Source organism: Pogona vitticeps, chromosome 5 (assembly GCF_051106095.1).
Source record: "Pogona vitticeps strain Pit_001003342236 chromosome 5, PviZW2.1, whole genome shotgun sequence".
In the NCBI taxonomy this organism is placed as follows: domain Eukaryota; kingdom Metazoa; phylum Chordata; class Lepidosauria; order Squamata; family Agamidae; genus Pogona; species Pogona vitticeps.
Window position 1 is genome coordinate 123,736,482 of NC_135787.1, and position 11,178 is coordinate 123,747,659.

Here is an 11,178-nt window from a genome sequence, read left to right on the forward strand (position 1 = left end):
CTATAACACTAGAAAGTGTGCCAGATTTTTTTTTTTTTTTGCGGAATTCAAACTGTGCAATTTAAAGCAAATAAACATTGCTAGGAGGCTAACCTTTGTCAGAATAATAAATAATAAATGTTATAATAATAATCTTAGAACTGCAGAGCTGGCAGGGACCCTATGGATGATGGAGTCCAGTCCCTGTCCAGGAGGCTGAGTGGGGAATTGAACTCCCAACCTCAGCCAGAGAGTTGAACCACTGAGCTATCCAACAGTTCTTTACGAGGTTATTCTTGGTCACAATGAGGAATAAATGTATCCTAGTCATATTTCAGCCAGTCTTAAAATATCTTTGAAATAACTTGATAGCAGTTGGACCATGATTTTCAAGAAAGCGGTGCACAGAGCTGGGGGAGGAGGTGAGGAACTGGACTACAAATTCCAGAATCCTCCAGGCAAGTTGACCAGTTTCTGCGATCTTGGAGATATGGGAGAAATCTGTTGTTTTTAAGAGCAGAAACTGAAAGCTTTTGGCAAGACTAGAAAGAGCTGATATGATTACCAGGTCTCAGGACCCCAGCTAAAATCTCAGGACACAGCTGCACTTCTCCATGTTTCCATATATGCAGACAAATCTCAGGATTAGAGATGGGCATGAATTAAAAAAAACAAATCACCAAATTTGTTCAAAAATTGCTAATTCATCAATTCATCATAAAAATCAATGCCCCTGACGAATACAAATCTATGAATTTTTAGCGATTTTTGATTCAGTGATTCATTTGGCTATAAAATGCCCACCAGGCACCAATAGACACCAAAATTGCAGGGAAGCTTCCTCTGATTCTCCTCTACAAACCTTCCAAGTTTGGGGAAGATTGGGTTTCCCCATGCCAGCTACTAAAGGGCACTTTCCTAATGTGAGGATATGGGTTTTGTAGTACTTATTTCCCAGGACTTGCAGGTGTTCATCATGCCTGAAGACTGTTTGTTCCTGTGAAGATGAGCCAAGGCTTCTGATAACCAAAACATTCCTTGCTAATGGTGTACTGGCATACCAGCCTGGGATGAAGAGGAGCTGTGGAAAGTTACAGGATGGGCATGGAGTTGCAGACAAAGGACTGTATGCTGATTGGATACCATCATGGGACAGATACTTTGATTTAAGTTATGGAAGAAAGAGGGGTTAAAAAAGTTGGTGTGTAAGCATAAGTTGGAGAAGGAGAAGATGGAGGACAGGTTTATAGCCTTCAGAGATGGATTGGAGACTTAGCTATGGTAATTTAGGTAAAGGTAAAGGTTCCCCTTGAAAAAAATTTTTTGTCCAGTCGTGTTCGACTCTAGGGGGCGGTGCTCATCCCCGTTTCCAAGCCATAGAGCCAGCGTTTTGTCCAAAGACAATCTTCCGTGGTCACATGGCCAGTGCGACTTAGACATGGAACGCTGTTACCTTCCCACCAAGGTGGTCCCTATTTATCTACTTGCATTTGCATGCTTTCGAACCACTAGGTTGGCGGGAACTGGGACAAGCGATGGGCACTCACTCCATCGCGTGGATTCGATCTTACGACCGCTTGGTCTTCTGACCCTGCAGCACAGGCTTCTGCGGTTTAGCCCGCAGCGCCACCACGTCCCCATGGTAACTTAGAATAGCCAGTAATTAAGTAGTAAAATCATTAGCTAGTAAGTATTTTATTGTTTTATGGGAAAGGCTTGCAAAAGCTTATTTAATGCCTAGATGCTTTGCATTTAACCAGTATGATTGTAACTTTTATATTTTCTGTGTTTTATAACTTTCCACTATTTTTAAATAAATATTCTCTATTTTACCCAAGTGTGATTCTTAGGGCCAAGGGAGAGCGTGCCTAAACAAAGTGTCTTGACCACAAGGGCTTTATTTTCTATTTTTGGTGTTTGGGTGTTGTACCTCATAAGGCTGGTGTGCAAGGACCAAAGTACACAGCTAAAAGTTTTAAGCTCAAATAAGTGAGCAATTGGAAATCTAGGATCAGAAGCTTGCCATTAGTTGCCCACACATGCACCTACTAGACCTCACCCAGTCTAGGTTTCATAGGTGGTGGAAGCTGGGAACTACAGTTTGCCTCCTTCCCCTAGTGGAATACCTGCTCTAAGGAGATGCATTCCTGACATCTAACAGGACCCATTTTGTGGGTGTATAATTTGGATGTCTGCAACCAATCTTCACCAATCTTGGAAGGATTATAGACAAGAATCAGTAGAGGCCTCTCTATGATTTTGGTGTCGATAGGTGCCAGGAGGGAGCTTTCCTGGGAGGTCCTCCTTATGGGTATATAACTTGGACATCTGAAACCCAAACATCACCAGACATGCAGAACTTGTAGAGGAGAGGCAGGGGAAGCTTCCATGCGAATTTAGTGTCTCTGGGTGCTTGGGTAGCCATTGTATAGGCTTTTAAAATTAAAAAAAATCTGGAAAAATCATAAATTTATAATTCGTTATAATTACTCAACCTTGACAAATCATGAATGAAAAGAAATCCTCATTTTTTCTGATTCATGCCCATCTCTACTCAGGATGAACTAGAGTAGAAGGGAGTTTGACTTTTGTGCATGAGAAAACTTTAAAATCTGAGTACTCAATTCTACTCAGTCCTAGTTGGTGCCAGGATTCAGGGCCTCAGTGTGAATGGGTTAGTATCTCTTATGGTTGTGCGACACACACCATAAAGCTGGGAGACTAGAGAGAGAAATGACACATGCATGGACTTGGGCCTGTTGTGCCAATTGCAGCAGGACAAGGAGTGGAGCATCATTGGTTTGACATGAGAGACGTCTTATTGCATGGAAGTAGTTCTAGACTCACCCCCATCTCTCCCCTACACTACTCCTCTGAATCACAAAGAATTGCCCCGCAGGTTCACATTTTGTCCCTGAACAGATTCTTACCTGCAGCACATATGGCTAGGTTTGCCTTGTCAGCAGTATCCTGTTATGATATCACATATGGAGGGGGACTCATTGCCAACAGCTGCAAAATGTATTTATTGGTTACAAGCCACTACTCTGGGCAGTTTACAACAAATATTCTAATCCCTCCCATCCCATACCCATCAAAACACCAAATTATCCCCATGAAAAAAAAACCCACAACGGTTATAACAATAAAGATAGAAAATACATATAACTAATATATATATATATATCTATAAAACAATAATTCAACAGGTCTCTGCAAGGTGGAGGATGTTCTTAAAGGCCTCTTTAAAAAGCACAGATTTCACAAGCTTTCTAAAGATAAAATGGTACCTCAAAAACTGTAGCCAGTTCTTCCATCAGACTTTCAACCCCCAGAAGTTGGGGATGGAGGCAGAAGAATGGATACAAAATCAATGCATCTGAATTTCCCTTTAATCACACAAAGTCCCTTCATTTGAGTAATAGATTAAAAGAAGGTGTCTCCTTAACCTATAAATTATAGATAATATCACTGGTCAATTTTAAGAGGATTTGGCATCGAGATTAAGGAAACTTTGACCTGCCAACGTTTTGGCCTACTACTGCCATCAACTACTGCCACCAGCCCTATCCATAATGGCCAATGCTAGGGGATGGTGGGAGTTGTACTCCAGAGCATCTGAGATACCAAAGATTCACCTCGCTTGCTATAAGGAGTACCAGGTTAAGGTGTGCATGAATACTCAGAACACTTAGGAAAAACCCAACAGAAAAACTTAAGTGTTGCCACACCCACACTGAGGTAATATTTGCAGGTTCACTTTTCTTTCAGAGGGTTCTATTCCAGTTCATCTTTAACTGACTGCCTCCTAGCTGATGCGATATGGTGTGACTCATAGGAAGGCATGGTGGATGAAAGTGCTTGATAAAAAAATGTAACATGAAACACTTAAAAGGAGATGACAGGTACATGTGGAACCAAAGAACAGGAGCGGATGTTTGGTGTCTAAGTGCTGATCGTAACTGGCAATGAAGTAGTTTATAACAACTGACAGCACTTCCTTGTAATCTGCTTGAAGATGGGCATTTTTTTTTCACAAGAGCAACAGCATTTACTGAACATAAACAAAGCTACCTCCTCCAGCGCATGCCAAAATCTACTCCAAGTTAGCTTACCCCCCCTCTCCAGTGTCTGGCAATTCTGTCAGTCCTTGTGAGGCTACCTGCTAGTCAGAATGTCAGATGAGGAGAGACTAGTGGAATCACAGAAAAAGATAAACTTTAAAATAAAGGCAGGAGCATAAAAAGCTTTTATTGAGGCCCTTCCCTCTCCCACAGGCTTTGTGGTTTAGTGTTCAAGAGGGTATGTTTGCTACTCCTTATCAGCTTTTTGGGAGAACAAATGGACCCTTCAGAGCGCGCGCGCGCACACGCACACGCACACGCACACGCACACGCACACACACACACACACACACACACACACACACACACACACACACACACACACCACTCAAGTGTGGGTACTATTTTTTAAGATGTTTAGAGAGATGAAGATGCATTCATACATCTCTCTTGTCACATTTAGTTTGATGTGCAGACACTTGGAATGCTTTCAGGCATTGTGGAAAGAAATATCAGAGGTTGAGGGAAAGCACCAAGTTAGGAAAAAAAAAAAAAACCAAACCTAGCAGGCATCCACCAATGGAAGGGGACAGAAGGCTGAACAACATATTTAATGGAGATGGGTGGTGGGAGAAAGCTTGGAACCCAGAATAGTTGATTGTGACAACAGGGCCCAGCTGGTGAGCCTAAAATCCAAGTAAAACCTAGCTAACAAGGGAATATAACAAGCCTCATTATATTGTTCCCTTCAAATAGTTTCAGAATGTCCACTCCGCTGGGCGCAGAGCTGCCATGGCAGGGACGCTTTGACTGCCTGCCCGGAGATCAGCATCACAGTGTGATGATGCCACTCTCGGGGGGGGGGGGGTGGAGACTTTAAGAGCCAGCGTCCCTCTTCTTCAATCGGCTGAGCAAGAGGGAAGCCGCATGGCTCTGAGGGAAGTAGTTTTGCTTTCCCCACGTGCAGCTTGGCTCCGGAGGCTTTTCTGGGTCTCACAATAGCACGGCCCATGGTTTGATTTTGATATATACAGAAGGTGGAGGAAAGCTAAGTCAAAAATAATACTAATATAAATATAATAATAATAGAAAACAATTGGGAAGTAATCAGTTAGGGGGCAGTGCCCAACTTGGGGGGGGGGGGGTGAATTAAGCATTGGAAGGATAAAGTGAGGCATGAGAGGGGGTAAAAAAAGAAAAGGGGGAGCAATTGAAAAGGAAAGAATTAAAAATATAACAACAACAACAACAACAACAATAATAATAATAAATAAAGCAAACATATATATGTATATGTGAATCGGCAAATTATATGTATGTGCTTATATACAGATATATTAGTAAAGTTTTTTTTTTAAAGCAAGCAGCCCAGTTTAGGCACACTGCCCCCTGTTGGGTTTAGCTTTGCTGCCACCCAGCAGATAATTTTTTAAAAAAGACACCACTGCTCCCAATTGGAGGCACACTGCCCTCTGTTGGGCTCAGCTTCTAGCTGCAACCCAGCATATATATAATAATTTTTGGCCCCATAATAATAGTCAAAGGCACACTGCCCTCTGGCGGGCTCAGCTTGTTAGTTGCCACCCAACATATAATTTTTTTTTAAAAAAAAACTGATTTCAGTTGAAGGCACACTGCCCTTTGTTGGGCTCAGCTTGTTGCTGCAAATCAGTTTATATTACAGATAGGCCACATGGGGCCAAAAAAGGGCCAAGGTTCTGCTAAAGGCAAACAGCCTGTAAAACAAAAAGCCCCCACAAATCCACCCCCACTAATCTCTTCATCTGAGGATGAGGAGTGGCCAGACTACAGTGAGGTCTCGACCTACGGAATTAATCCGTAATGGAACGGAGTCCGTAGGTCGAAAAGTCCGTAGGTCAAAAATGCATTCCCCGTAGGAATGCATTGAAAACCAATTAATCCGCACACTGCCCAAGAAACACCCCCCCACACACATAAAATAAAAAATAAATTTTAAAAAAATCACTTTACCTTTTTGAAATCTTCAAGGGGTTCCCCGCCGCTGCCATCACTGGTGTTGGAGGACTCCGAGGGCTTCAGCGTGGCTGCTGGAGGCCTCTTGGAGCTCCCCCGCCACAGCCATCAACGCTGCCGGAGGACTCTGAGTGCTTCGGTGCCGCTGTCGGAGGCCTCTCAGAGGTCCCCCGCTGCCGCCGATAGTGCTTCGGAGGCACTATCAGCAGCAGGGGGACATCCAAGAGGCCTCCCATGGTGGCAGGGAAGGCCTTCAGTGGTTCTGCACCACCACCGCCACCGCTGCTGGGAACCGAGCCACCCCGGACTATCCCAGCCATGCTTGGACTCCCAGGAGTCCGAGCATGGCTGGGGTTGCCCGGCGCAGCGTGCTTCCCAGCGGCGGGGGTCACAGGGGACCTCCGGATGCCTTCCAGGCAGAGAAGCAATGGAAGGCATCCAGAGGTCCCCCACCCTACTGCCACCGCCACCGCTGGGAGCCTTCAGAGCTCTCAAAGGGCTTCCTCCAATGTCAGGGGGGAAAGCCCTTTGAGACCTCCAAAGGCAAACAGGCAGGGAGAAAGGGCTGGAAATTTGAATTTCCCGCCCTTTCTCCTCACCTTTTTGCCTTCGGAGCTCCCAAAGGGCTTCCTCCAATGTGGGACGGAAACCTCAGAAGGCAAAAAGGCAAGGAGAAAGGACGGGAAATTCAAATTTCCAGCCCTTTCTCCCTGCCTGTTTGCCTTTGAAGGTCTCAAAGGGCTTTCCCCCTGACATTGGAGGAAGCCCTTTGAGAGCTCTGAAGGCTCCCAGTGGTGGTGGCGGCAGCAGGGTGGGGGGCCTCTGGATGCCTTCCATTGCTTCTCCGCCTGGAAGGCATCCGGAGGTCCACCACCACCACCACCACCGCTGCTGGGAGCCGCACTATGCCAGGCAACCCCAGCCATGCTCGGACTCCTGGGAGTCCGAGCATGGCTGGGATTCACTGGCTTGGCTTGGCTCTCAGCAGGGGTGGTGGTGGCAGGGGACCTCCGGATGCCTTGCAGGGCTTCTCCGCTGCCATGGGAGGCATCTCGGAGGTCCCCTGCCACCACCGATAGTGGCTCCGAAGCCTCCCATGATGGCAGAGAAGCCCTGCAAGGCATCCAGAGGCACAACCTACGGCCTACGGACTGGAAGGTCCGTAGGCCGATTCTCCGGCCGCAAGTCGAAGTTAAATTTTGCAGCCGAAGAAATCTGTAGGTCAAAAAGTACGTAAGTGGACCTGACTGTAAGTCAAGACTCCACTGTATATTGCCATACTGGCAAAGTTGAGTGAACTGGAAAGGAAAAGGGCAATTACTAGAAATATGGCTAACACCACTACACCAAGGAGGTCACGTAGGGAATCCAAGACATGCAGGATGGCCGAATTGTGACAGTTGGGTGATGTAATGTTGTCCCATATTGCTCTTTTAGAGAAAGAAAGTACTGCTGCTGCAGGAGCATCTTTGGTGGGAGGAGCGAACGGGGCCAGCAGACCAACTGTCCTGATATGGAAGTGGACACGGGGTTCGAGCCTCAGGCCATCGAGAACACTCAGATGGGGGAACCAGTCAAAGAAAAGCAGATCTGCCAAGATGCAAGGATGCCAACAGGCTAGCAGGCCAAAGTTGACTACACCACAGCAGGACCTAGCCAGCAGGCATCAGAGGTGCCTTTCATCAATGCTGCACTGCCTGTATTTTCAGCAGCAGATGAGTTGGCAACCTCATCAGACACAACTCACACAGAACGGAAGTGGTCTTGGGGGGATGTTACCCCACCAGCATTTTCTCAGATTACTACTGGTTTTAATGCCTTGCTGTATTCAGAAGGGTTCACCTGTGTTGGGAGTGCTTGTACTGGCTTTGAAGCCTTGGACAGCACCTTACCCACTGTGGTCCTTTCTTAGTCAGATGCAAGGTTTTGTTGAAGGATTTCAATGATTCAGTCACCCCACAATACCAAACACTGGATATAACTGTGTCTAGGAGTGACCTTCCATATGATGATCAATCATTGCCATTGAGTGATCACCTTCTCCCAGCTACAATAGAGAAGATTTAGAGAGGTGAACGCATGGGTGTATTCAAACTCTTGAATAGAGAAATGGAAGAAAAGAAAGTGGTCAAAGAAGAGGAGAGGGAGAAAGAGATATTTAAGAAGAAAAAGCCAGAGAGATGTTGGGTGAACTGGCTCACAGGTTTTTTGATATACACAGGAACAAAAGTTGAGGCATACCCTTCACTGGCTTTTGCCTTGATACACTACATGGACCTGAAATATAGGGCCTATGTAGATTTCCCTGGCATGCATGGTTGCTTTATGATGAGGGATTCTATATGAGAGTGGTGATACACCCCAAAATGTGCTGGGATGTGCATCACCATGGCTTGTGGTTGCAGTTAATTCTCATCCCAATCTGGGCTACCATTTTGACAGAGGACATTTGATCCAGAGGAACAACAGTTACAATACCCCTTGTGCTCTAGAGGGTCAGGAGGTCCAACCCCACCTGGTTGGATGGGAATTTAATGCAAAGAGGTCCTGCAAACCATGTAGATTCCATCACCAATGCTCCATATGTGGAGCACCCCATGGTTCAGCTACGTGTTTCAGGGGATGCCCAGGATCAGGTGGTAATAAGGAAGGAGGTGGTCCCAAGCAGCGCGACCATGTTTGCTGCTTCAAAAGGGCCACAGTCCAATTAACCTGCCAACGTTAGCTAGCTGGTTACCATCATACCTGGATAAAGATGCAGCTCGTTATTTACAGGAGGGATTCATGTTTAGTTTTAAGATCCCTGTGCAGGGTGTTAGGGTGGCTACCACGGCAAACAATTTGAAATCAGTGAAAGGTTTGGAAAATGTAGAGTTTTTTTAAACAAAAGGAAGAAGTTGTCGAGGGTTGAGTGGCTGGACCTTTTTCTGAGCCACCTGTACCAAATTTTAGGGACCATTGGGAGTGGTCCCTAAAAAGGCATTGGGTGAGTTTTGCCTCATTCATCATTTGTCCTATCCAGCTGGGGAATCAGTTAATGACAGGATCCCCCAGCAGTTATGCACGATCTGTTATACTTCATTTCCGGCTGCCATTTGAATGGTTAGATCTTATGGCAATGGGGCAGAGCTTGTAAAGTCAGACATTAAATCAGCATTTTGTCTATTGCCTGTTCACCCAAACATTTTTGAGCTAAGGGTTTTCACTTCATAGGGTTGTATTATATGGATAGGGCAATGCCAATGGGGTGTTCCATTTCTTGCACTGCATTTGAGCACTTCAGCTTATTTTTGGAGTGGATGCTTAAGTGCAGAGTGGGGCCTTGCCAGGTCATCCACTATTTGGATGATTTTTTATTTTGTGGGAAGCCTGGGACTGCTCAGTGTGAACACCTCATGAGGATGTTTCAGAGGATAACAAAGGAATTTGGGGTTCCTTTAGCTGATCAGAAGACAAAGGGTCCCTGTACTGTAATTACATCCTTGGGGATCAAATTGGATACCATCCAGCAATCAAGCAGATTGCTGGAGAGTAAGTTAGTGGAATTCAGGATTTGAATTCAGTACTTGTTACAATGACCTAGAGTTACGTTAAAGGAGCTGCAAGAGGTAGTGGGTCACCTTAACTTTGCATTCAAAGTGACTGCTCCAGGTAGGGCTTTTCTTAGGAGGCTGTGTGAAGCCATGTTACAATACCATGTTACAGTGGGCTAACAAAACTGCACCACAGACGGTGGCTTTCAGCTGGAATGAAAGAGGACTTGCAGATCTGGTTAAAGTTCTTAGATGGTTTTAATGGAATTTCCTTTTGGAGGGATGATGTGTGCTTAGGAGTAGAGTTCCAAGTCCAATCAGATGCTGCTGTGTCAACAGGATACGGTATTTACTTTAAAGGCCAGTGGTGTGTCAGCCTATGGCTGATGGAATAGCATGATTCCAAAGTCACCCGTGATCTAATGTTTTGGAGATCTTCCCAATAATGGGAGCACTATGGCTTTGGGCGGATATATGGGCCGATTCTGCTGTCTGCATTTTGGTGTGACAATATGGCTGTGGTCCATATGGTAAATACCCTTACATCAAGATCCCAGAGATTGATGAGATTGGTGAAAGCATTCACCCTGTGTTGTTTGAGTTATAACATTGTGTTCCAGGCTCATCATGTGCCTGGTATAAATTATGAGCTGGCTGACAGACACCCTGTCCCATCAACAGATTGGCCGGTTCAGGGTGTTGGCACCAGGAGCTCAGGCTTGACCAGGGATATTGCCGCAAGAGGTATGGGGCATTGGAGGATTGAAGCCATCAGTTTAGCAATCGCTCCCAGTACTAGCCGCAGCTATGCAGCTGCTTGTGAATAATTTTTTGCATTTTGTAAAATGGAAGGTCTGGGTAGACCTTGGCCTATGACAGTGGACCATTGTCAGGAATTTGGAGTCTATCTTCATCGCAAAGGTTTGGCTCCATGCACGATTCAAGGGAGGATGTCAGCTCTGGCTTTTTATGCAAAGTTGCAAGGGTGTCCAGATCCGGCAAGTGATTTTTGAATTAGAAAAAATTGAGGGATGGAATAAGAAAAGTGGTAGACAAGAAGATAGGCATATTCCCATGTCCCCAAAAATCCTGCTTCAACTGGGTCGTGTTTGGGCTGTAAGGTGCAGTGACCAATTCAAGGCCAAATTATTTAGAGCAGCTACAGTGTGTGCATTTTGGGGGGCATTTAGAGTGAGTGCGTCAGTAAAGGTGTCAAAATTAGACAATTCAAAGATGGTGTTACAGATGGATGACTTATTGGTCTCTGAAGACACGGTCTTGTTCCATCTTCGCCCATCTAAGATGGATCAGTCAGGAAAAGGTCAAGTGATAAGTTTAGGGCATTGTTCAGTTCGGGAGTTATGCCTAGTTATGGCCATTTCCGAATATGTTGAGTTATGTGGGACCTCAGCAGGAGATCTATTTTGCCACAGAGACCATACACCCCTAACAAGATATCAATATTGGACAGTTACTTATAAGGGGCTTCTGGAAGAGGGAATAATAGGATGGAAATTTGGGATCCACTCTTTTCTCACAGAAGCAACCCCCACCAGCAGCAGCTTTTGTATATGTGGAGCATATAAAAGAGATGGGAAGGTTATCTT